This window comes from Amborella trichopoda, chromosome 10 (genome assembly GCF_054954075.1).
Source record: "Amborella trichopoda isolate Santa Cruz 75 chromosome 10, AtrichopodaSantaCruz75HAP2 v2.0, whole genome shotgun sequence".
NCBI classification, from domain to species: Eukaryota; Viridiplantae; Streptophyta; class Magnoliopsida; order Amborellales; family Amborellaceae; genus Amborella; species Amborella trichopoda.
Window position 1 is genome coordinate 10,053,358 of NC_142345.1, and position 24,796 is coordinate 10,078,153.

General features: G+C 35.9%; 2 long non-coding RNA genes across 5 annotated transcripts; one reads left to right on the plus strand and one right to left on the minus strand.

Annotated features, from left to right (window-relative positions):
- Positions 1-208: 208 nt before the first annotated feature.
- LOC148780050 (uncharacterized) lies at positions 209-2,246 on the plus strand. 2 transcript variants are annotated; one of them, XR_016042782.1, is made up of 2 exons: positions 209-675; positions 1,226-2,246. It is a non-coding gene; the product is annotated as an uncharacterized LOC148780050 (long non-coding RNA). The 2 variants fall into 2 exon arrangements; XR_016042781.1 differs by having other exon boundaries at positions 1,778-2,246.
- Positions 2,247-4,792: 2,546 nt separating this feature from the next.
- On the minus strand, positions 4,793-6,688 carry LOC110008262 (uncharacterized). Of its 3 annotated transcripts, XR_016042783.1 has the most exons (4): positions 6,124-6,688; positions 5,470-5,564; positions 5,272-5,292; positions 4,793-5,134 (listed from the first exon to the last, which is right to left on the minus strand). It is a non-coding gene; the product is annotated as an uncharacterized LOC110008262 (long non-coding RNA). The 3 variants fall into 3 exon arrangements; XR_002282991.2 differs by lacking the exon at positions 5,272-5,292; XR_002282989.2 differs by having other exon boundaries at positions 4,793-5,292.
- Positions 6,689-24,796: the final 18,108 nt, after the last annotated feature.

Sequence of the window (24,796 nt, forward strand, 5' to 3'; positions counted from 1 at the left end):
AAAAATAAATATTCAAACACAAAATGATGTCGTGACTGTCGGATCGGCCCAAATTCAATCTGAACCATTGGCTAACAGTATAGCTAATAGCCCGTGGGCGAACATGATCTTTTATATTTATATATATATTGTGAGACCCTCCCATACCTATGTATAGGACTTCAAAAGATCACCATTAAATTTCGAACACATATATAGAAAAATCAAGTCCCATCTAACTCTAATTTAATGATAATCCCGACAGTGTAGTGAATGAGTACTCCTATGCACGATTCTCTCTCTCTCTTCCAGAAACAACGCGCCTTCTCTTCTCTCTTTACGAAAACAACGTGCCCTCTCTCTCTCCTGGTTGTCTTCTTCCCTGCCACTCTCTTGCTACACAGTGGAACTCCCTCTCTCTCTCTACGCTGTGGTTCTCCTTCTCTCTCTATGCAGCAGAAAAACCGAACTTTCTCTCTCTACACAGAGGAACTCCTCTCTCTATGCGACGGTCGTCCCTCTCTCTCAGTGCAGTAGAAAAACCCGAACTTTTTCTCTCTCTACACGGTGGAACTCCCTCTCTCTCTTTTGGTGGTAGTCCTCCCTCTCTCTCTCTGTAGCAGGAAAACCCAACTTTATCTCTCTACATGGTGGAACTTCCTCTCTCTGTTCAACCATTGAAGCCCATCTCTAAAGGTACTCTCTCTCTTATTTGATAGGCTTTAGTGAAAGAAATCCTCCATGATTTCTGGCCCTCCTCAAGCCCCTTCTTCTTGCTTCATTTACAGCCAGGTAGTTTAGATTGATTCTACAGTTTGAAGGATTTATTCATATTTGATTGATCTTAGTTTGGAGAGTGTTCCATTGAGAGTTTCTTGAATTATATTGACTGATTTTTCTGTGCAATTGCTGATTTTTCTCTGCAATTTATTGGATCATAAATAAGTCAATTAGATCATCATTTTGGTAGGATAAATTGAAAATTTAAAAATGGGAAATTATTTCAAAATTTTGTAGAGGAGGAGGTTGAATTTGAAGTGTTTGATGGATTTCCAAACCGAAGTATAAAAATTGGCATCCCAATATTGCGTAGGAAAAGTCCAGTTTTTGGGCTAGAAAAAATTGAAAAAGTTAGCAATAGATTAGAATTCGTTAATTTGACTGAAATTACTTGTTGCTGAAAGATACACACCTTTGTTTGTGTCATTTTCCTTTTTGACTTTGATATTATGTTTTTATGGTTCAGGATTGATATTTGATGAATCAATTGACCCCGTGCAAATTTTCTTCGACAAGGTTACCTGGGACTTCGTTGACCCTCCTTTTCTTCTTAGTGAGACATCTATAGGCACAGGACCTAACTTGATTGTTGATGGTCTAGAAAGTTGGGTTTTTGTCCTCTGTATAAGACTCAAAAATCATTTGGGCTACAAGTTCTCTGTTAAAATTGAAAAAGTTAGCAATAGATTTATTTGCCACATGAGTATCATAAGTTCTCTGTTGAACATGCATAAAAGATTTGATTTTAGGCTTGCATTCTTTCTCCCATTGGCAACTTTGACAATCTTGTTGTCCTTTGATTCCAATTTCACAATGTTTGACATCATCTTGATGTCTTGTTGTCACTATGTTTTAAAATGAAATTTTTTTATTTTTTTTTAGCTCATAAAACATTCCTACCTTTTTTCTTTTTTTTTCATATACTTTTCATTCATTAACATAATGTAAAAGCATATTGGTGTTAACTGTTAGGATGAGACTGGATGAGGATATCTAAAGTGGTGTGATGAAATTTTAGGTGAAGTGATGCGATGAAATTCTAAGTGAATATAAGAAGCATGAAATTTTAAGTGAAGTGATGCGATGAAATTCTAGGTGAAGATAAGAAACATGAAATTCCAAGTGAAGTGGTGTGATGAAATTCTAGGTGAAGATAAGCAGCATGTAGTTAAAAGCTTCGTGCCTCTAAAGCCGAAAGCCGGATGGTTGTGTTGGTGATGGAGTAGATGCATCTCTATTTGAAAAAGAGAATCATAAATCTGTTGCTATAGTCCCCGAGAAAGTAGATATTCAAAAAATTACTCTCATATGTAATTTTATTTATGATATTGATGTTTGCCTTCTTTGTTTTGTAAAAAAGATGGGTATATGTTTTAAGGTATATATATACTTATAGTTGCTTACACTTATAGTTCTCTATCTTCTATTCTATGGAACAACAATATTCAAATTAATATATTTGTACGTTAATGTGATTTGGAACCCTCTATTTGTCTCTCTCAAGCATTAGATATTCTTATGTGGTTTGAATGTTGAATGTTGAAAGCTGAAGGAGTAGGCGTGATATTTTGGTGGCTTTATGGTTTGAATGGAGAACAATTCAGTTGCTTATAGTCCATTCTCAAATTTCTATAAATTCCTCAAGCATGCGCGATTCCTCCCCTCAACAATCCCACGAATAAACTTGAAGAAAACTAGAAAAGCAATGAAAAGATATTTTAAACCCATAAAGCATAATATATTTAAGAAAATTACAATAGCACTTTGTCTAACAACTATAGGGAAAGAGACTCGGCAGCAGAAGTTGATGGATTAATATTTCGATTGTTGGAAAGGTACAATAATAGCATTCCACTTGAAGCGTATGACTTCCTATATACTGTTTCTAATTATTAAGAGAGAACAAAAAATTTACCCCAAATACCTCACAATTCAAAGGCGCCAAGATATTCTAAATTGGGGCATGTACTTAAACAAGTGCATCTTGTAAGTTCTTGCAAGCAACCTTTTCAATCAATGGTTTAAAAAACGGATCGGTGATCCGGATCGGGCTTCCAAAAAACCGATTCGGATCGGCGAATCGGCGATCTGGATCGGGAATCGGGTGAATCGGTCGGAATAAAACTTAAAAAAAATCCGAAAAAATTATTAAAATTCATTATAAATATTATTTTTTAGGAATTCCATAAGAAATGAGGGTACTCCATTAAGAATTTTCATGTTTTTGAATGAATATGCCAATATTGATATGTTCTTTCCCTGCATGAACCGCCATTCAGCATTTAATTTACATCACACAAAAGGATAAACATACAATTATCATGGAATAAGTATATCAACATACATGGACTACAATAAAGCATAAAATTAGTAACATATGATCTAAAAATAAAATGATAGACGACGTTATTGTTCTTCTTGATCACGTTGGTGTCATTGATTGAATTCGTTTAACAATTCATTGATTCGATCTAAAAACGAATCATCGATATTAACAGGCATCTGACTATTCCCAAATCCCTGAGTGTTAGTGTTTTGTTGTGTTCCCAATCTAAAATCCCCGAAGATTGTCCATCCTTCATGCTCACCTGCACTGTCGTGTTCATCCTACACTGTTGTTGTTGGGACTCGATATGTGAATAATATGGCTGGGATAGGGTGGCCTCAGAATCATCATCTCTCTCATTTTCTCTTTGAGTAATATGGATTAAAAAAAAAAAATAACAAATTTCAAAAAAATCGATCATGGATTAAAAAAAAAATCACAAATTTTCAAAAAATTCTATCATGGATTACAAAAAAAAATTCGATCATGGATTAAAAAAAAAAAATCAAAAATTTTCCAAAAATTCTATCATGGATTACAAAAAAAAATTCGATCATGGAAAAAAAAAAAAAAATCACAAATTTTCAAAAAATTCAATCATGGATTACAAAAAATTCGATCATGGATTACATAAAATTCGATCATGGATTACATAAAATTCGATCATGGATTACAAAAAAAAACAAACAAAAAAAAACAAAAAATTCAATCGTGGATTACAAAAAAAGAAAAAAACAATTCGATCATGGATTACAAAAAATTCAATCGTGGATTACAAAAAACTCTATCATGGGTTACAAAAAAAGCAAAAACCAAAAAATTCAATCATGGATTACAAAAAAAAAAACAAACATTTCGATCATGGATTACAAAAAAAAAACAAACATTTCGATCATGTATTACAAAACATTCGATCATGGATTACAAAAAATTCTATCATGGGTTACAAAAGCAAAAAATTCGATCATGGATTACAAGAAAAAAAAACAAACATTTCGATCATGGATTACAAAAAATTCGATCATAGATTACAAAAAATTCTATCATGGGTTACAAAAAAACAAAAAATTCGATCATGGATTACAAAAAAACAAAAACAATTCGATCATGGATTACAAAAAAATCGATCAAGTATTACAAAAAAATCTATCATGGATTACAAAAAAAAAAAAAAAAAAAAAAAAAAAAAATTCCGTACGGGACTTGCCGATTCACCGTTCGGACTCGCCGATTCACTGTGAATCAGCGAGTCACTGTACAGAATCGTCCGGTTCTCTCTAGAACCGGACGATTTTCGATTTTTTGGCCAATACGATCCACTTTTTGTGATTTCCGAGTCGAACCGGACGAGTCCGGTTCGACTCGGAGTTTTTTAAAACACTGTTTTCAATACAATTCGTAATATCGAGAGCAGTAATGGCAAGATAATCAGCTTGCCCAGTAAGCATTAATACATTCCCGAACCTATAAAAGATACAATTTGAATAGGATAACTAATAATTTGCGCTCTAGGTGAGAATTAGCTTGTAGTCAAGCACATACCTTTTTCTTGACCTTGCCCCTTCATTTCAAAATAAGGTTTCAATTTTACTTGTGATATCAACAGAATATGATTTCAGAACTACTTTTTGAAACTGTTTATTTTCAAAAAGAGTTCTGCAACAGACTACTTGAATGATCACAGAAATATCAAATGCAGTGAGGTCATTACGTACAAGTCAGATTAATTTCTTGCATTTTTAAATATTTTTTCAACAATAAAATATCATGGCCAATGCCACCAAGAAGACAAGCTCTTGCTGCAGATCAAGACAGATTTGCATAATTGCAACAAACCGTCGCCAAGTTTACACAAAAACCATACACACTCTAATCAACAGACAAGCCTGTACAATGGCATACAACCTGTATCTTTTTTTTTGAGTGTCAATAATGCCAATAGTTTAACAACAAACTTTTCAAAAAACAAATAAAACAAAAAAATAGCCATAGCCCCTCCTTTGAAGTTGTTCCATATGAATTTGTCCTCTGAGACACAAAATACTCTGTCTGAGACATAAAATACATTATTATGATGAGTGACGTAAACATATATAAAAGGATAAACATGACTTTGTCCCCAACATACAATACTTTTCAGGATTTAAAAGTTTGTCATAAACATGAATTTGTCACCAGAATCTAACCTGATGCCATTTGCTTTATACCTGAACCAAATAATCATAATTATAACAGCTGAATCTAATAAGGAAAAAGCAATAAATTATAGCATAGCATGTGAAGAAACTAAAAAATTGCATTTTCAGGAATGAGAGAATTTTTGTGAAATGTGAATGTACATGAAACTCCTACTTAGATCTAAATTTAGGGTAAGAGAATTGTACCTCTTAACGCACAAAAACACAGGATGCCCCTTAACGCACAATAACACAGGACAACAAGATTGTCGAAAGTTGCCAATGGGAGAAAGAATGCAAGCCTGAAATCAAATCTTTTAAGCATGTTCAACAGAGAACTTATGATAACCTTGTAGCCAATAAATCTATTGCTAACTTTTACAATTTTGAGAGAGAGAACTTCTAGCCCAAATGATTTTCTAATCTATTGCTAACTTTTTCAAATTTTTGTAGCCCAAAAACTGGACTTTTCCTACGCTATACAGAAAAACCCAATTTTTATACTTCGCTTTGGAAATCCATCAAACACTTCAAATTCAATCTCCTCCTCTACAAAAGTTTGAAATAGTTTCCCATTTTTAAATTTACCAAAATGATGATCTCATTGACTCATATATGATCCAATAAATTGCTGAGAAAAATCGGAAATTGCACAGAAAAATCAGTCAATACAATTCCAGAAACTCTCAATCGATCACTCTCCAAACTAAGATCAATCAAATATGAATAAAACCTTCAAACTGTAGAATCAATCTAAACTGCCTGGCTGTAAATGAAGCAAGATGAAGGGGCTTGAGGAAGGCCGAAAATCATGGAGGGATTTCTCTCACTAAAACCTATCAAATAAGAGAGAGAGAGTACCTTTAGAGATTGGGGCTTCAATGGCTGAACAGAGAGAGAGGGAGTTCCACCACGTAGAGAGAGAAAGATGGGGCTTCAATGGCTGAACAGAGAGAGAGGGAGTTCCACCAAGTAGAGAGAGAAAGTTGGGTTTTTCTACTACACAGAGAGAGAGGGAGGACCACCACCTAGAGAGAGAGAGGGAGTTCCACCGCGTAGAGAGAAAAAGCTACGTTTTTCTGCTGTACAGAGAGACAGGGAGGACCGCCGCGTAGAGAGAGAGGGAGTTCCACTGCGTAGAAAGAGAAAGTTGGGTTTTTCTGCTGCATAGAGAGAAGAGGACCACTGCGTAGAAAGAGAGAGAGAGGGAGTTCCACTGTGTGGTAAGAGAGTGGGGGAAGAAGAAAGCAAGGAGATGAGGAAGAAAACCAGGAGAGAGAGAGACAGAGGGCGTGTTGTTTCGGTACAGAGAGAAGAGAAGGCGCGTTGTTTCAGGAAGAGAGAGAGATAATCGTGCATGTCAGTACTCATGCGCTGCACTGTCAGCGCCCCCATTAAAAAAAGCCATTTTTTTCACAAAGAATGCTGACATTTCTTACCATCCTACTAACCGTCCATTTATAGACTTTTCATCATGACCGTTAGATGCAGCTGAAACATATAGGCGAACGGGCTAATCTCATATTTTATATGTATATATGAACCGGTTAAACAAAAAAAAACGTTTGGCTCCAAGCATGAAGTTCAAAACCAAAAATTAAGCTGCAGAAAATACCTTAGTTCTATAATTGGAGTTCCAAAAAAGAAAAATATACACGTAACACTTAAACATAGAAAATAATTTTTAAAATCATACATACAAAAAGGTACTTATATTTCAATTTCCAATAATTACAGGCTTCGTGAGACCCACTTGACAAACAACATTCAAATTTCAAACCAATCAACGCCCACTCTTTCCCAATATCTATACAATAGCAATATATTGTATTTCCCAAACTCAACGAACGACTTCCCTGCACAAAGGAATAGGTGACTTTCTTTATTTTGAACGATAAAATAAAGGAAAGAGTTTATATAAGGTTGATGCCTTAAGCTGTAGAATTAAAGTGCGCTTCAAAAATATATCAAAAAAGGCTTTTTTGAAGTTGGAAAAAAAAAATGAATTGACATATGTATGAATAAGGAGAAAAAAAAATAATTTAAGTTTTAAAAATAATGTATTTTACAATACATTATCGGGACTGTTTATTTCAAGACTTTCATGCATTTATAGCCTGCTTGATTTTGAAATATTTTTTAAGTTTGAAATTTTATAATTAGAGAGATGACAATAAATTCTCAGGCCATCCTAAGAATTTTCGACACCAAAATTACTTATGACAAAATTTGGAGGTGCATTTAAATTTATTGTATAAAATTGCAACCTCATGCAACCCACACCTTAAAATAAAGTATTTGTTGTTTTTTAAAGTTACCTAAATAACATTTGTGCAGCAATAATCTTCTATAAATGCCATAAAATAATGAAAAGTGTATTGGTTGTTGCATGCATGGCTGCACTTATTCTAATGGATTTAGGACATAGAATACATTTAAGACACTCCAAATGCATTTTTATGTTAGATCTACGATTGCACTGCTCAAGAAATAGTCGAATTGATGATTTAAGAATAATTAAAATAAGGGAAAAATTTATATAAAGTTGCAACCTTAAAATGTAGAATTACAGATGCACCTCAAAAATCCATCAGAAAATATCGTTTTAATGTTGAAAAACCCTCTAATTGATCATCTCGACATCAAGATGTATGAATATGAAACAAAAAAAAGATTTTGATTCCCAAAAATAGTACATCTCGCAATACCTCATCTAGACCGTTCATTTTCAAGATTTTCATATGTTTATAGACCTACTTGATTTTAACCATTTTTGGAGTTTCAAATTTTCTAATTAGAGATGAAAATAGATTTTAAGATAATCTAAAGAATGTTTTACACCAAAATTACTTGTTATCATAAAATTTAGAGGTGCACTTTAATTGTATTGTTTAAGGTTGCAACCTTAAAGAAACCACACCCTTAAAATAAACAAGGTAAAAACGGACAAATATATTATCTTAAGCTTCAAATTCTTTTTCGTTTTCAAGGGTGAGGTTTATATAAGGCACCCTCCTTATATTGTAGAAGTAATGCTTACTTCGAAAATTTGCTTGAGGATGTAGTTTTGGTGTAGGGAATCTCATGATAGCTAAAAGTCTATTTGTATCCCTAGTCATGAAGTTTAAAATGTCAAAAATAGTATAGTTTGAATATATCTATAAATATTTGAAAATCTTGGAAATAGACAATCCAGATAACGTATTACAATATCCATTATTTTTTAGACTTGAAATTCTTTTTCTTCTTTGTATCTTCATGTCTCGAGGTCGAGATGATCAATTGAAAGGTTCTTCAATGTTGGTACACTCCATTCTAGAGGGTTTTGAGATGTACCTTACTTCAGTAGTATAAGGTCCCAACCTTATAAATATTTCATCATCGTGACCAGGAATATTGTCAATCAATAAAATTTGAAAATTCAAAATCCATCTCTAAAATAGATTCTAAAATAGATTTTGAAAGGTGAAAATGCTTCTATTGACCCACAAAAACTCTAACTTGAATGTAATGGAGAATTTCACTGGACATGGTTCAAGATGTCGAAAGTGTCGGAAGTCCAGGAAAAAACGGAAGCATGAGCAAAATTTGAAAATTGTCGAGCATTGGATTTCAGTGGGAAGTTTCGCGAAGCCACCGGCGCTTTGTCAGGAAGGTCAACTCGATAGTGAGCTGAACAGCTCCATCAAAGTGACACGTAGGAACTGCTCTGATGTTGGTACACTAACTTCGGTGGACCGCGGGGCTTCACCAATAACAAATCCTCCTTCCTGCAACAAATATGTGTTTGGTACTGAGGCGCCGCCCAAAAGGACAGATGGCCTGACGGCGTGCATCTGAACGATGCTAACCACTTCCATTTCCCAATCGACATCCTCTTTGCCTTCTCCCCTAAGCAAGCAGAAGCTTCCTTGCTTTTCCCTCTTCTCGGTGTGGCTTTCAGCCTTATTTCCTGCTGCTCATAACCGTTGCTCTATGGTTGCTTTTAACCTCCTGTTAGTGGTCGCTGCAAAGATGTACCCCCTTTTCCACTATAAAGAGATTAGAAGAATAGACCGAAGTTTTACCCTCTGCTAGTTGATCCGCTGGCAGTGGTTGTCCCTGAAGAAAATATGGTTCTAGAATGGGAGGCGTTAAACCCTAAACGTGATGTTCCCGCGCCCTCTGAGAAAGCAGCTGATCCAATGGGGTCTGCAGACCCCAACTTAGCGATGGTGGAAGTGGCCTCTCCACCTCCTCTTACAGTTATCATCGAGATGATAACCATGTAACCTTTCATCTTTTTGCTGCTCCAGTTGACTCGAGCAGGCTACTCACGACTGACCCGGTTTCTGTAGTGATGCCACTTAAAGAATCTTCACCCGCTATAGTTGAGGAAAAGAGGGTTACTGGTTTGGTTGCAGATTGCGACATGGACTATGATGTCCCCATTGTGGTGGTGTATAAAGGCATTCTTGATAAAAAGAAGGCCGAGAAAGTGAATAAAAGTGGTGACTTCTCTTCGGATTTGATGTTGGCGGCTCCACCCCCAGGTGTGGCCAAAGGGAAAGCTAGAGGTAAAGCCCCAGAAAAAGGGACTAGATCTTCTAAAAGGCTGCAAGAGAGGGAAGAACTGAGCGTTGCTTCATCTACAAAGGGGATTGTTTTTTCAGAGGTACAGGTGTCTAAGTACACAGGGCTTTCCTTCGAAGATGAGGACACAGAGGAAGAATGGAAGGAGGATGTTGACCCTGCTACCGGTGACAGGTTGAGGAACGACCTAGGTTCCTCTTCTCTCAACCCTTCTCCATGAATATTTTAAGTTGGAATGTAAGAGGTTTGGATGACCTCAACCGAAAGAAGGATGTGTTGTTTTTGGTTTCTCGGTTTAGACCAACTGTTCTTATCTTACAGGAAACCAAACTTCCCGATCCCACTATCTCTAGTGTGAGGGAAGTTTGGGGTTCCAAGTCTGTTAATTTCCTAGGAATTGACTCTGTGGGTACTTCGGGTGGTATGTGGATTTTGTGGGATCCCATTGTTTTGTCTTCTTTCTGCTCCCTTAAAAAAGATAACTTTTTGATGGTAGGGTTTGGGGGGCTTGGGTCTGATTTTTGTTGGGGTTTATTGAATATGTATGGGCCTCATAATTGGGCACAAAAGCAACTTTTGATTAATGATATGGTTCTCTTTATTTAAGAATTTTCTTTTCCTCTGTGTTTGAGGGGGGGGGGAGGGGAGGGGGGATTTCAACTTTATCAGACGGCATGATGAGTGCACTTATACTAACTCAATCTCGACTGTTATGCACTTATTCAATGATTTTATTGAAACTCATGCCCTCATTGATCTGCCTATTTCTGGTGTACATTACGCGTGGATTAATAACAGCTCCTCCAATTTGTCCATGTCTAAGTTGGATAGGTTTCTGGTGTCTGGGGAGTGGGCAGATTTATTTCCTTTTGCAGTTGTTAAGGCATTTTTGCGATTTTCTTCTGACCATACCCCCCTTCTCCTCTATTCTAAGGTCATTCCTAAAGGTCCCAAGCCCTTCAAATTTGAGATGGGTTGGCTCTCTGAAAAGGGGATTGGGGATATTATCAAGAGTGCATGGGAGAACTCTATCTCCTTTGGCTCTATGGACTTTCAACTCCATAAGAAACTTCTTTGTGTTAAGTATTGACTTATTGCATGGAAGCGTGATACCATATATCATGTCAAACTCAAGATTGATGATATCCTCAGTTATCTTTTCGAGTTTGACAATAATGTCCAAAATTCTTTCTCAATGTCTGAGGAACAGAAGCTTGAAAGGACCACTATTGCAGGAACTTCGCATAATAATGGAGGTTTATTGAATTACAATAACTTCGCAGAAGGAAGGTGACCTTAACACCAAATTCTTCCATGCCATTGCAAATGCTAGGAGATACCAGAATGATGTATCAGGTCTGGTGATTCCTGGAACTGATCCAAACAATGACTCCGCAATGGCTTCGGCGGTGACCGACCACTTTAAGAGGGTCTTTTCTTCTGAGGTGAAGGTTACCCCTAGGCTGTCTTGTATGGGGTTTTAGTGTCCACCCACCGAAGTAAGAGATCTCCTTGAAAGATATGGGTCTATGGAAGAAGTTAAGAAAGCTGTTTTTTCTTTACCAAGGGATAAGGCGCCTGGCCTCGATGGTTTCCCTCTGTTATTTTCATAAATTTTGGAACTTGGTTAGCAGGGAAGTCTTAGAGATGGTTCGAGACTTCATGAGGCGTGGTGAGGTTTTTTGAGGAGTAAATTCTTCATATATAGCCTAGATCCCTAAAAAGTCTATCATCACTAGTCTGAGTGACATCAGACCTATAAGTCTCCTTTTGATCTTTTATAAGATCATTACTATGGTGCGTGCTAAAAGGCTTAAAGTGGTCCTACCTGCTATTATTTCGGGGCCTCAGTCTGCTTCATCAATGACAGGTTGATCACAGATAGTGTTCTCGTGGCACAAGAGTGCATCCACTCAAGAGTGTTGAGCAAAGAGGCTGGGGTTGTCATTAAATTAGATCTGGAAAAGGCTTATGATAGACTGGAGTGGAGTATTCTGCTTGAGATCAAGAAGAATATGGGATTTGGGATTAAGTGGAGAAGCTGGATTTTTTACTGTCTTTCCTCAGCACACTTTTCCATTCTTTTTAAAGGTCGTCCTTCTGAGTTTTTCCTACTAGAGGACTTTGGCAGGGATATCCCTTATCCCCTTTTTTGTTCACTATTTATGTTGAATGTTTTAGCCGATTTATCCTCAATGTGGTATCTAATGGCCACTTTATTGGATTCGAATTGCATAATGACTGCCCGTGTGTGACACACGTTCAATATGCGGATGATACACTGCTTTTCTGTGAAGCTAGAACTGACAAGATGGCTATGTGGCCATGTTTATCAATATTTGTGAAGTAGCATTGGGACTTAAAGTCAATTTTACTACGTCCGCAGTTATGGTACAATGAGACATTACTGTCGAAGATTGCGGCTATCTTGGGTTGTAAGGCGGACTATTTTCTTTTTGTTTATTTGGGCCTACCCATTTCAGATGGGCGTCTACCCTTGGCTGTATGGGATAAGATCATCAAAAGAATTCAAGTTAAACTTGATATTTGGAAGTATAAATGCCTCTCTTTAGGGGTAGGATCACTTTGATTAAAGCTTGTTTGCCTAACTTACCCATATATTAGATGTCCCTGTTGCAGATCCTGCCTAGGGTGGCCAAGAAGATTGAAACTATGATGAGGAACTTCTTGTGGGGGTCCTTTGATAATTCAAAAAAGGTCCACCTTCTTAGGTGGGAAAAAGTGTGTACCCCTATGAGGGATGGTGGACTTGGTTTAAGGCGTGTTTCCTTGGTTAATCAATCTCGCCTTTCCAAGTGGTAGTGGAGGAGCCTAGTCCTTAAAGATTTGTTATGATACCAGGTGGTGGCGGCAAAGTATGGAGTGGACAGATTTCAGATGTGGGTGGAAGCAAGAAATGGGTCACAAGGGCTGCCAATGGCCTGGAAATCCATCAACTCTTACAGGGCCTTGATTCATAGGGACATTTAGTGGTGCCTAGGTGATGATCATAATATTTCTTTCTGACACCATAAGTAGGTGGGCTCGATGCCTTTGAAATACCTCTTTCCAGCCATCTTTCAAACTATGGCAAACCCTAATGCCATGATAGCTAAGATGTTTGCTCGTAGGGGTTCTCAGGTTAGCTGGGATATCCATCTTCCATATTGTAGGGTTCATGATCTCATTTTTCAAGAATTTGTGGGGCTGCAATCTCTACTTCATAATGTTTACATCCCACTGAATGCTTCAGATACGGTTATTTGGGAGATTCGAGCTGATAGTTATTCTCAGTCAAAACCATGTATGACCTTCTGTTCCACGACCGGTGGAGATGGTCGATGCTAGAGATAGCCTCAATATGGAAATGGCCTTTGCCCCTTAAAGTTCAAGCCTTCTTATGGTTGGCTGTCCAAAATAAGGTACTTACCACCGACAATCTAATCAAGAGAGGTAAAGTCTTGCCGAATGTCTGCTTGCTGTGCAAGTCGGATACTGAAATAGGTCCGCATTTATTTCTTCACTGCCATTTTTACCCTTCAAATATGGCATTGGTTTTTTGATAAAATGGGGATACCCATTATCATGCTTGCTGAGGTTATTAGTATCATCTCAAACTTGTCTGTGCCGCTACCTAAGTTTGGGATGTCCCTGTGGTAGATTGCGAGAGGCTTGATCTTATGGAAAGTGTGGAAAAAAAGGAATCGAAGAGTGTTTGATGGTTGTAGTCTCCCTTTTGAGATGTTATTGCACAAAATACTTCATGATCTTTGACGTTGTTGTTCCATCACCAAGGAGGGGACCGATATTTTAGAAGTCGATGTGAAGAGAAATCTTCCTATTATTTTCTTTCTGAGAACCCTAAAGTGTAGACCTCAGGGTAGATGGGTGCCCCCTTTGGAAGGCACCTTCAAACTTAACTTCGATGGGAGCCCTCTTGGGAATCCAGGGAGGGCTGGCTATGGGGGTGCGGTGAGAGACTTGAATGGACTGGTTAATTTTTCCTATGCAGGGCCGTTGGGAATCACAACAGCCAACCATGCAGAGATGCTGGCTCTCCTCAATGGCCTGAAACTATTCATTGAACATGATATCCGTCGGTTTTGTATTGTGGAGGGGGACTCTCTCAATGTTATCAACTGGTGTAATGGTGTTCTTAAGCCCCCTTGGGAGTTGAGGTCTTCCCTATTACAAATTTGGGACCTGTCCAGGTCTCTTGTTATTTCTTTTGTACATGTCTTTTGTGAGGCTAATGTTTGACGTTGTCTCTCGTTATTTCTTTTGTGCATGTCTTTTGTGAGGCTAATGTTTGACGTCAAAATACTTCATGATCTTTGACGTTGTTGTTCCATCACCAAGGAGGGGACCGATATTTTAGAAGTCGATGTGAAGAGAAATCTTCCTATTCTTTTCTTTCTGAGAACCCTAAAGTGTAGACTGCAGGGTAGATGGGTGCCCCCTTTGGAAGGCACTGTCAAACGTAACTTCGATGGGAGCCCTCTTGGGAATCCAGGGAGGGCTGGCTATGGGGGTGCGGTGAGAGACTTGAATGGACTGGTTAATTTTTCCTATGCAGGGCCGTTGGGAATCACAACAGCCAACCACACAAAGATGCTAGCTCTCCTCAATGGCCTGAAACTATTCATTGAACGTGATATCGGTCGGTTTTGTATTGTGGAGGGGGACTCTCTCAATGTTATCAACTGGTGTAATGGTGTTCTTAAGCCCCCTTGAGAGTTGAGGTCTTCCCTATTACAAATTTGGGACCTGTCCAGGTCTCTTGTTATTTCTTTTGTGCATGTCTTTTGCGAGGCTAATGTTTTAGCCGACTCTCTCGCCAAAGGGGGCTGTAATCTCATTTTGTTAATCAATAAAAACTTTAAACTTTTTTCTAAAAAAATGTAAGGTATACCATTAAACGAAATATTTTCTTGCTCATGAGGGACCATGTTATTACGCGCCTCTAGCGCCTCCCTCTCTTTTGAAGTTTTTTCTCTCTTGGTCTCTCTCTCAACTTTTTCTCTTTGAAAATTTGAAGAGTAATTTACGTATGGTACTAAAATAAATTGGAAAATACGGAAATAGGTATTTTTCTTTTTCAAATATTATGTGGAAGGTTTATCCCTTATGTTTTTTTTTATTTTTCTATTTTATCCTTCGATTTGATTTTACCACATTATTTTCAAAGTGATATTATTATTATTATTTTGAACATTGACACTAGTGACCGGTCCGACGTCTAAGACCTCAGCCCATCTATTTGTGGCCGTAAGTCACAAGGACATGAGTTCAAGGTTTGCTCTGTTTGTGGCCTTATGCCACATCGACACCACGACTGATGTCTGTGTTAAAAAAAGAGGAAAATTACGTAAATATATGGTTTAGTTTTTGGTATTACAAAAATACCTAAAACTTTATGTTATTACACATATGTCTGTTTTTTAACTTCATAACAATTTTTTTTAAAAAGACGAAATTACCCATTTTCGATTTTTCAAAAACCGAAAAGGGTATGATTTCAATTTTTGAATAACCGAAAATGGCCATGTCCGTTTAACACGATCTCCAAACTCTTGCTCTCTGCAAACCTTTGAGGTCTCAAAACTTCTGCTCTCTTTTCTCTCTCTCTTTTACCTCTCTCTTATAAATTTAACCAATCCCTGATAGATTTTCAGAGATAATTTCCGACATTAAAACTACATATTTCGACACGATCTTGAGGTAAGTCTCAAAGTCCATGGTTTTTTTAACTCTCTCTACCCTTCCATGTATTCTTTCTCCCAAAACTATTGCTTAACAAATAGAAATCACTAGGAAGTAATTTTCTTGTTAGCACAAGGACAGAGATCAGGAGAGGCAAGATGATGATCTGGCAATCAAATTAAAAGCAAAGATGAAAGGAAAGGGCTTAATCATGTCCGCAAGGCCATATGTGGAGTTCTAATACATTAGTTCTCTACAACACTACAATCCTCGACCCCTTCAGTGCCTAGATCCCTGATCCGAGAGATGAGATAGAAATGGACCCTGATTTTGGAGTAGTGTAGATTTGATTTGATGACCTTTGAAGAATTGAATGAATTATCAAAAAACAAGTTGCCTTTTTTAAGATTCTAAATTTTTTGAATACATGGATGGCTAGAGATCATAGTTAGCACGTATTTGTTTAAAACATGATGATTTCAAAAAAATCTCCGATTTTTTGAAATATGTTTGGAACTTTGAGTTTTTCAAAAGATCTTCAAAAAATCACATTTTTTTAATGGAACCAATATAAATCTGTTAAAAAACTCTTTTACAAAATGCTTCTTCGCTATAATTTTATTTCTTCACTAGCTTAATAATATTGAATTTAGATTTAAAGATAAGCACATTAACAGAGGGAGTAAATTAAGAATGTTGATTTAACAAAAATTCTATGAACAATTTCACCAATGAATTCACATAAAAAAAGTGTAAGAACAAAATATAAGCAACATATTCCTAAAAAAAAAGGAATTAAAACAATTGTATATCTTAAAATAATATGCAGAATCAGAAGAAGAGTAATCTAGCGGAAAATCTATATTTTCTCTTTAAACCCCGTCCTTATAACGAGCAAGAGATAGATTCAATGATTCTAAATATTTAGGTAGCCAGGAATTCAGTGTGAGATTCAAATTTTCTTAGCATTTTGTTATTTTTTTATGCATAGAGAAATTTGATTAATTTCATAGTGTTATTTTTTATTTATATATTTATTGGTGTATACAACATAGCATTTTGGATGGACCACTATTTTACATATTTGGGACTTTGCATTTTCTTTTTAATTAGTTGTAATCCTATATTGAGGGCTTTTTTGTTTTTTTTCTTTAAAAAATAATTGTATACGTTGGTTCATAATTCTTGTTGTGGTGCTTTGATGCAGCCATGCCCCTTCGTGAGTGGGCCAAAGAAGGGTCGCCGAACCCAAGAGGGAAAGAAAGGGCAATGACGTAATAAAGAGAAATTATTAAGGTTATTTATTAGGATTATTTTAATTATTATTTTGTTTAGGGAGTGCGCTTTAAAGTTTATATTGTGTTTATCCTGTATCGATTGGGTTAGTTTGAGAGATATAATTAGGATACGGGTAAATTTAAACGAGAGTTTATTTTTATCAACAATAACCAACTTGGAAGGTTTTTTTTTAATAAAACATGAGAGGGAAAGCGTGGCTATCTAGAAGCCCATGAATATAAGAGAGAGAAAGTAGGGATAGGTGTAGAGAGAAGTTTTTTATTAGTTATCTTATTTTAGTCTATTTAAAAGGACATCTTCTTTCATTGTAAATCAGTTTATGAATTGAATGAAATTTGGTCTCTTGAAAGAGATTGTTTCGGGGGTTGGATTCCCTTGCAGATATTTGAGAGAGGGTATTTTTCTCTTGACCTTCCTTCTTTTTATTGTCAATTTTTTGGTTTTATTTTCTCCCTGCATCAATTGGTATCAGAGCCAAGTTTCGATGGCTTCACAAGAGACACCCCTCGATGGATTAAAGGTATTGACTGGATTAGTTCAAGCCCTAGCAGAGAGAGTAGACCAATTCATGCCTGTAGCTACGAAAGTCAATGAGCTTCTGCAAAGGTTCGCTCAGCTTCAGGATTGAAGGAATCCGGAGACCGGCATTGGAACTCAAAGCAACAGAGATGAAAGAGGTATGCATCTTGTTCCTAACCAACCTAGGGTGGCCCCGGCTAATAACGAATTCAATGAATGAATTCTTCGGTTGTTGGGAAGAGAAAGAGAACCTGGAATAAAAATTGATATTCTAGAGTTCCATGGTCGATTGCATGTAGATGATTTTCTTGATTGGTTAAGTACAGTAGAGAAAGTGTTTGAGTACAAAGATATTGCAGATCATAAAAAAGTAAAATCAGTAGCCACAAAATTTTATGGCCATGCATTGGTTTGGTGGAATGATTTGCAACAGGATCATCTTCGACAAGCCAAGGAAAAGATTAATTCGTGAGAAAAGATGAAGACGAAGATGCGTCGAAAATTTTGACCAGTAATTATGCTCAAACTTTATACCAAAGGTGTCAAAACCTCAAGCAATGTGAAAAGTCGGTAAGTGACTATACTGAAGAGTTCTATATTTTGAAATATAGGGAAAATTTACAAGATTATGAAGATCAAAAAATAAATCGTTACTTGAATGGGCTAAATCAAGGCATTCAGAATGAATTGGCCTTCAAAGATGTTTATAATATGTCTGATGCTTATACTTTGGCCCTCAAAGTAGAGGAAATAGTCAATCTGGACCTTAGGAGAAATAGCTCAATAACAAGAGGCTCTACTTCAATACAAGGTCAGCAAGCTTTAACCTTTAGAAGACCACCTATATAGCGTGGAAACCAAACCTCTCATAATTTTCCACTTAGGACAAACCCTAATATGGGGAGACATGGTGTTGGGAGAGGATTGGGAGCACCTAAAACACTTCCTGATAATACACAAATAGTGTGTTTCAAGTGTCAACAGCTTGGACATATGGCATTCAATTGCTCCTCACGTCAACCCCTTGTCAAAGTTAATTTGGCTGAAGAAAATTATGAAGAAAAAGTTGATGAAGGATACACCTAGGAAGACCAAGGTGATATTGGGACGAGCCAGTCTTGTGAACGGACTAGGCCTTTCAAAGGTGAAGCTGAGGATTTGTATGGAGATGAAGAGGATGAAGTTTTAGTTGTCCAGCAAACTATGTTGTCAACCCCAATATCTAACAAGGATGAGAAGCGTCTACGACATAATATTTTTCGAACAATTTGAACATCAAAAGACAAATTATGCACAATACTAATTGATGGTGGGAGCAGTGGAAACATTGTGTCTAAAGAGATGGTGTCTAAACTTCAATTGAAGGAACATAAACACCTACGCCTATATCACATCTAGTGGTTCAAGAAAGGAGGTGAAGTATCAGTTCTTACTAGTTGTTTAATCTCTTTTTATATTGGTGCTAATTATAAAGATAATGTGTGGTGTGATGTTGCACCTATGGATGCATGCCACATATTACTTGGTAGACCATGGCTTTATAATCATGATATAGTGCATAAAACTAGGCCAAATACTTATTCTTTTGTTAATGATGGTATTAATATAATACTCCACCCTATGAAGCAACTTCCGACACCCAAATCCACTAAAGATGAGGGGTTAAAGTTGCTTAATGTTCAAAAATTAAAAGGGGACAACAAGGGTATGGATATGATTTATGTATTGGTTGCAACAGAAAATTCTGCACCGATTGCAATTTCTTATGTCTCTTGAACCTCAACTTGATAAGTACAAAGATTCGATGCTTGAAGAATTACGTGATGATCTTCCACCAATGAGAAATATTCAATATCACATTAACTTGGTGCCTAAATCACCAAATTTGCGCATTATCGAATGAGCCCAATGGAACATGAGGAATTGCACAGATAAGTTGTTGCTTTGCTTAAGAAGGGATTACTTCGAGAAAGCATGTCACCATGTGTCGTCCCTGCATTACTAACTCTAAAAAAAGATGGATCGTGGAGGATGTGCGTGGACAGTCGGACAATCAACAAAATCACAGTCAAGTACCGATTTCCCATACCTAGGCTCGATGATATGTTAGATATGCTTAATGGAGCCAAGGTTTTATCAAATATTGATTTAAGGAGTAGGTACCATCAAATTCGGATTCATCCTGGAGATGAATGAAAAACAGCATTCAAAGCTCAAGATGGACTATATGAGTGGCTCGTGATGCCATTCGACCTTTTTAACGCACCAAGTACATTCATACGCCTAATGACTGAGGTACTTCGTCCTTTTATTAACAAATTTATTGTGGTTTATTTTGATGATATGTTGGTTTTTAGCACTAACCCACATGATCATCTTAACCACTTGGAACAAATTTTTGATGTGCTAAGGAATGAATCACTTATTGTGAATTTGAAAAAATGCTCATTTATGACAACCAATGTCTTCTTTCTGGGGTATGTTGTTTCATCTAAGGGAATTAAGGTGGATCAAGAAAAAGTGAAAGCCATAGCTGAGTGGCTGCTGCCAAAGTCACTCACTGAGGTGCGTTCTTTTCATGGCCTAACGACCTTTTATCAGAAATTTCAGTATTCTAATAGCACCAACGACTGATTGTTTGAGGGCTGGAATGTTTTCATGGAGTCCCACTGCTGAAAAGAGCTTCACTCTAATTAAACAAAAGATGATGCAAGCACCAGTACTTGCCTTACCAGATTTTTTAAGGTGTTTGAGATTGAAACTGATGCATCAAATGTTGGCATAGGGGCAGTTTTAAGTCAAGAGGGATGACCATTGGCCTTCTTTAGTGAGAAATTGAATGATACACATAAGAAGTATTCGGTTTATGACCTCGAGTTTTATACAATGGTGTAAGCCTTACGCTACTGGAGGTACTACTGATTCATAGATAATTTGTTCTATACTCAGATCATGAAGCACTCCGGTATTTGAGTTCCCAAAAAAAGTTGAATGCACGACATGCTAAGTGGATGACCTTCCTTCAAGAATACACTTTCCTATTAAAGCACAAGGCTGGAACCCAAAATAAGGCAGTTGATGTTTTAAGTAGAAGGGTAGTATTGCATAGAACTTTGTCTATAGAAGTGTTAGGGTTTGAAGTAATAAAAGATCAATATAAAGTTGATCCAATTTTCAGCAAGGTCCTTGAAAGGTGTGTTGATGAGCGAGACCCTATGGGTGAGTATCTCGTGCATGATGGTTGTTTATTTAAACGTGTGCGGTTATGTATACCTGATTGCTCCCTAAGGGAGAAGATAATCATGGAGCTTCATGGTGGGGGTTTGGGTGGACACTTTGGGAATGACAAAACTATGGCTATGGTTGGAGAAAAATATTTTTAGCCAAATATGCGACGAGATGTTGATCGATTTGTAACCCGATGTCGAACTTGTCAAGTGTGTAAATGTCACACACAAAATACAAGTCTTTATACTCCCCTTCCTGTTTCAGATGCCTTATGGGTTGATATTTCTATGGACTTTGTACTTGGACTCGTACCACACAAGGAATGGACTCTATTTTTGTTGTTGTTGATCGATTTTCCAAAATGACACATTTTATTCTTTGTAGAAGAATCATGGATGCTACACATATCGCGAATCTCGTTTTCAAATATATTGTAAGGCTACATGGTGTTCTTAAGTCTATTACATCTGATCCAGATACAAAATTTTTAAGTCATTTTTGACGCACTTTATGGAAGCGCATGGGAACCAAACTTCAATTTTCTAGTACCTATCATCCTCAAACAGATAGGCATATTGAAGTAGTGAATAGGAGCCTTGGTAACCTCTTGAGGAGTATTGTTGGTGATAACATATCTCAGTAGGACCTCGCTTTGCCTTAGGCTGAGTTTACTTACAACAGTTCAATAAATCGATCTACAAGAAAATCGTCATTTGAGATTGTTAATGGGCGGACGCTTAATCATGTGTTAGACCTAGTGCCGTTACCCATGCCAGGTAAGATAAGTGATGATGTCAATGCTTTTGCTGAGCATATTTGAGATTTGTAAGCCCAAATCAAGAAAAAAATTGAGGAGAGCAATGCAAAGTATCAAAAGCCTCAAATGAGCATAGAAGATAGAAGATTTTCAAGGAGGGTAACTTAGCAATGGTGTATTTGCGAAAGGAAAGATTTCCATTGGGAACCTATAATAAACTCAAGTCCAACAAAGTGGGTCATTGCCGCATCTTGAAGCAATATGGGAACAACACATATAAGGTAGAGTTACCAAAGGCATTGGATATCTCCCAGATATTTAATGTTGCCGACTTATTTGAGTTTCATGGAGATCCTCTAGAAGGCGTAGAAGATGTAGTTGATATGATGAAGAAATTCCCAAGAAGAAAGAGGATGAAATTGAGCAAGTTTTGAAGACTGAAAACTTTCAAACTTGAAAGGGTTCTTATCGCCAATCACATATATACTGAAGTCAACTCGCCGGAGTCGAGTTCCTTTCAACTGGGCGGGAATGATGTAGCCATCCCCTTTCGTGATTGGGCCAAAAAAGGGCAAAAAAATTGACGTTAGTAGGATTATTTTAATTATTCTTTTGTTTAGGGAGTGAGCATTGATAATTAGCAGGGCGACTTTAGAGTTTATATTGTGTTTATCTTGTAATAGGATATAATTAGGATAATGGTAAATTTAGAAGAGTGTTTATCTTTATTAACAATAATCAACTTGGGAGGTTTTTTTTTGGGTAAAACATGAAAGGGTAAACATGGCTATCTAGAAGCCCATGAATATCAGAGAGAGCAAATAGGGATAGGTGTAGAGAGAAGCTTTTTATCAGTTATCTTATTTTAGTCTATTTAAAGGGATATCTCTTTTCATTGTAAATCAATCTATGAATTGAATAAAAATTAGTCTCTTGAAAGAGATTGTTTTGGGGGTAGATTCCCTTGCAGACCTTTGAGAAAAAGAATTTTTCTCTTAACTTTCATTCTTTTTATTGTCAATTTTCTGGTTTTATTCTCTCCCTGCATCATGTTTCATTTTGTGCTCCTAATAAATCGTGACGTAACAACAAAGTAAACATTGTTGCTGGATTTATTGAAAGTTTCAACAAAAAATTGTTAAGTATTACTCTAATGACAATAGTTAGGATATAAAAGTATTATTTAATGGCTTTAGATTATCTACATAATAGTTGTAAATCATAATCTTATATTGCGGCATCTTTACATATCTGATTTTTTCACTACGTTTTTTTGAACCAAATTCGAAATATTTACGATTCTATAGCTTACTTTATTTTTTTTGGCAATTTGTATTTTTGACCTGATTTTTTGTCCGACTTTTTAAAATAAAACCGATTTGTTACCTATGTTTTGATTTGCCGATATTTTATTATTCCCTGATTTACTAACAATGGTAGAGATAGAGTTTCAAATACCAAAAAACATATAATTTTTGGTTTTTCAGAACCGAAATTTTAAAATTTTGGTTTTTGAAAAACCAAACATTAAAACTTTCAGTTTTTCAAAAACCGAAAATGGGCAATTTCATCTTTTAAAAAAAAAAAAGTGTTATGACATTGAAAAAAGAGACATATGTGTAATAATGGAAAGTTTTAAATATTTTTAAAATAATATAAAATATAACAAATATTTAAGTAATTTTTCCTAAAAAATAAAAATTAAAAAAAACAACAGGCTGATATGAGCCATATCAGACCAAAGGGCAAACTAAAGAAAATAAGACCGACCTTCCGCACAATATTTTAAGTTTCTAGTGTTGATTAATTTGTGTAATGACATTAAAACAAGGGTGCAATTTGCATACGCATGCATCCGTAGGTGAAGAGGTAAGATGCACCTTCAAATTTTATTAGGGTATATAGTCTTGATGTAAAATGTTCTTAAGATTATCTCAAAATCTATTTTGATATCTAATTATAAAATTTAAAATTTCAAAAATAGTTAAAATCAAGTAGATCCATAGACATATGAAAATCTTGAAAATGGACGGTGTAGATAATATGTTGTAAAATGCACTCTTTATGAGACTTAAAATCTTTTTACTTTTCATAGTCATACATCTCGATGTCGATGATCAATCAAAGGGTTTTTCAACATTAAAACTATCTTTTCCGATAGATTTTTGAGGGGCATCCGTAGTTCTACATTATAAGGTAGCATCCTTATATAAACTTTTTCCTTAAAATAAATAGGAAAATATGGAAAGACCCTTTTTTCTTTCCGAAGATTGTGCGAAAGGTCTGTCTTTCGTGGTTTTCTTATTTTTTCTACTTTGCCCTTTGGAATGATGTTACCAATATCATACCATTTCTTTTTTGACCCGGTTTCTATGCGGCCAATCCGCATATGTAGAAATGCGGGCCTATTAATAAATCTATTTTTGAGATAGATTTTTTAACTTAATTTTTAAAGTTATGTAGTCTCTAACATGGAGATCATAAATATGAAGAATAAGTAAATTTTTAAAACTAAAAATAATTTTTTTAGTAAGAATACAATTGGACCGTTAGTTTTCATTTTTTTTTAGGTGGAACACCTACTTGCATCATCTTTAAGATGGATGCTTTACACTTTTTGGACTGCAAATGTAGAAATGCGGTCCAGCCCGCATGAAACAAATTTTTGTTAGGGTGTGGTTTTTATAAGGTTGCAACCTTAAATAATCCAATTAAGGCACATCTATAAATTTTACCATAACAAGTCATTCTGATATAAATTTTTTTTAGGATTATCTTAAAATCTATTTTCAAATATAATTATAAAATTTTAAACTTAAAAAATGTTTAAAATTAAGCCGATCTATAAACATACGGAAATCTTGAAAATAGACGATGTAGATAATGTGTTACAAGATGCCCTATTTCTAAGACTTACAGTCTTTATTTTAGTAAGGCCCTGTTTGGGTATATGGATTTTAAGGCGTGGATTTCTAATATCTTGGATATTACCAAAATCCACTACTTAATGACTAAGATACTTAAAATCAAGAAAATTAAAATCATAAAAATAAGACCTAGTTTTTCATATTTTCATTTCCGCACCAAAACCTATTTTTTTGAATATCCAACCCCTATGGATTTCAATCATTGGCTCCCTCAACCAGAAACATAGGGAACATTTGGAGGGTACTAGAATTTTAGAGAGAGAAAGTACCTAAATTTTTTTAAAAAGAGAAAGTACTCTTAAATTTTTTAGAGAGATAAACTATCTTAAATTTTTTAGAGAGGGAAAGTATGCTAAAAGTTTAGAGAGAGAAAATATGTTAAAATTTTAGAGAAAGAGAGTACCAAATTTGTTTAGAGAGATAAACTATCTCAAAATTTTAGAGAGAGAAACTATCTCAAAATTTTAGAGAGAGAAACTATTTCAAAAAATTTAGAGAGAGAAAAACTATTTCAAAAATTTTAGAGAGA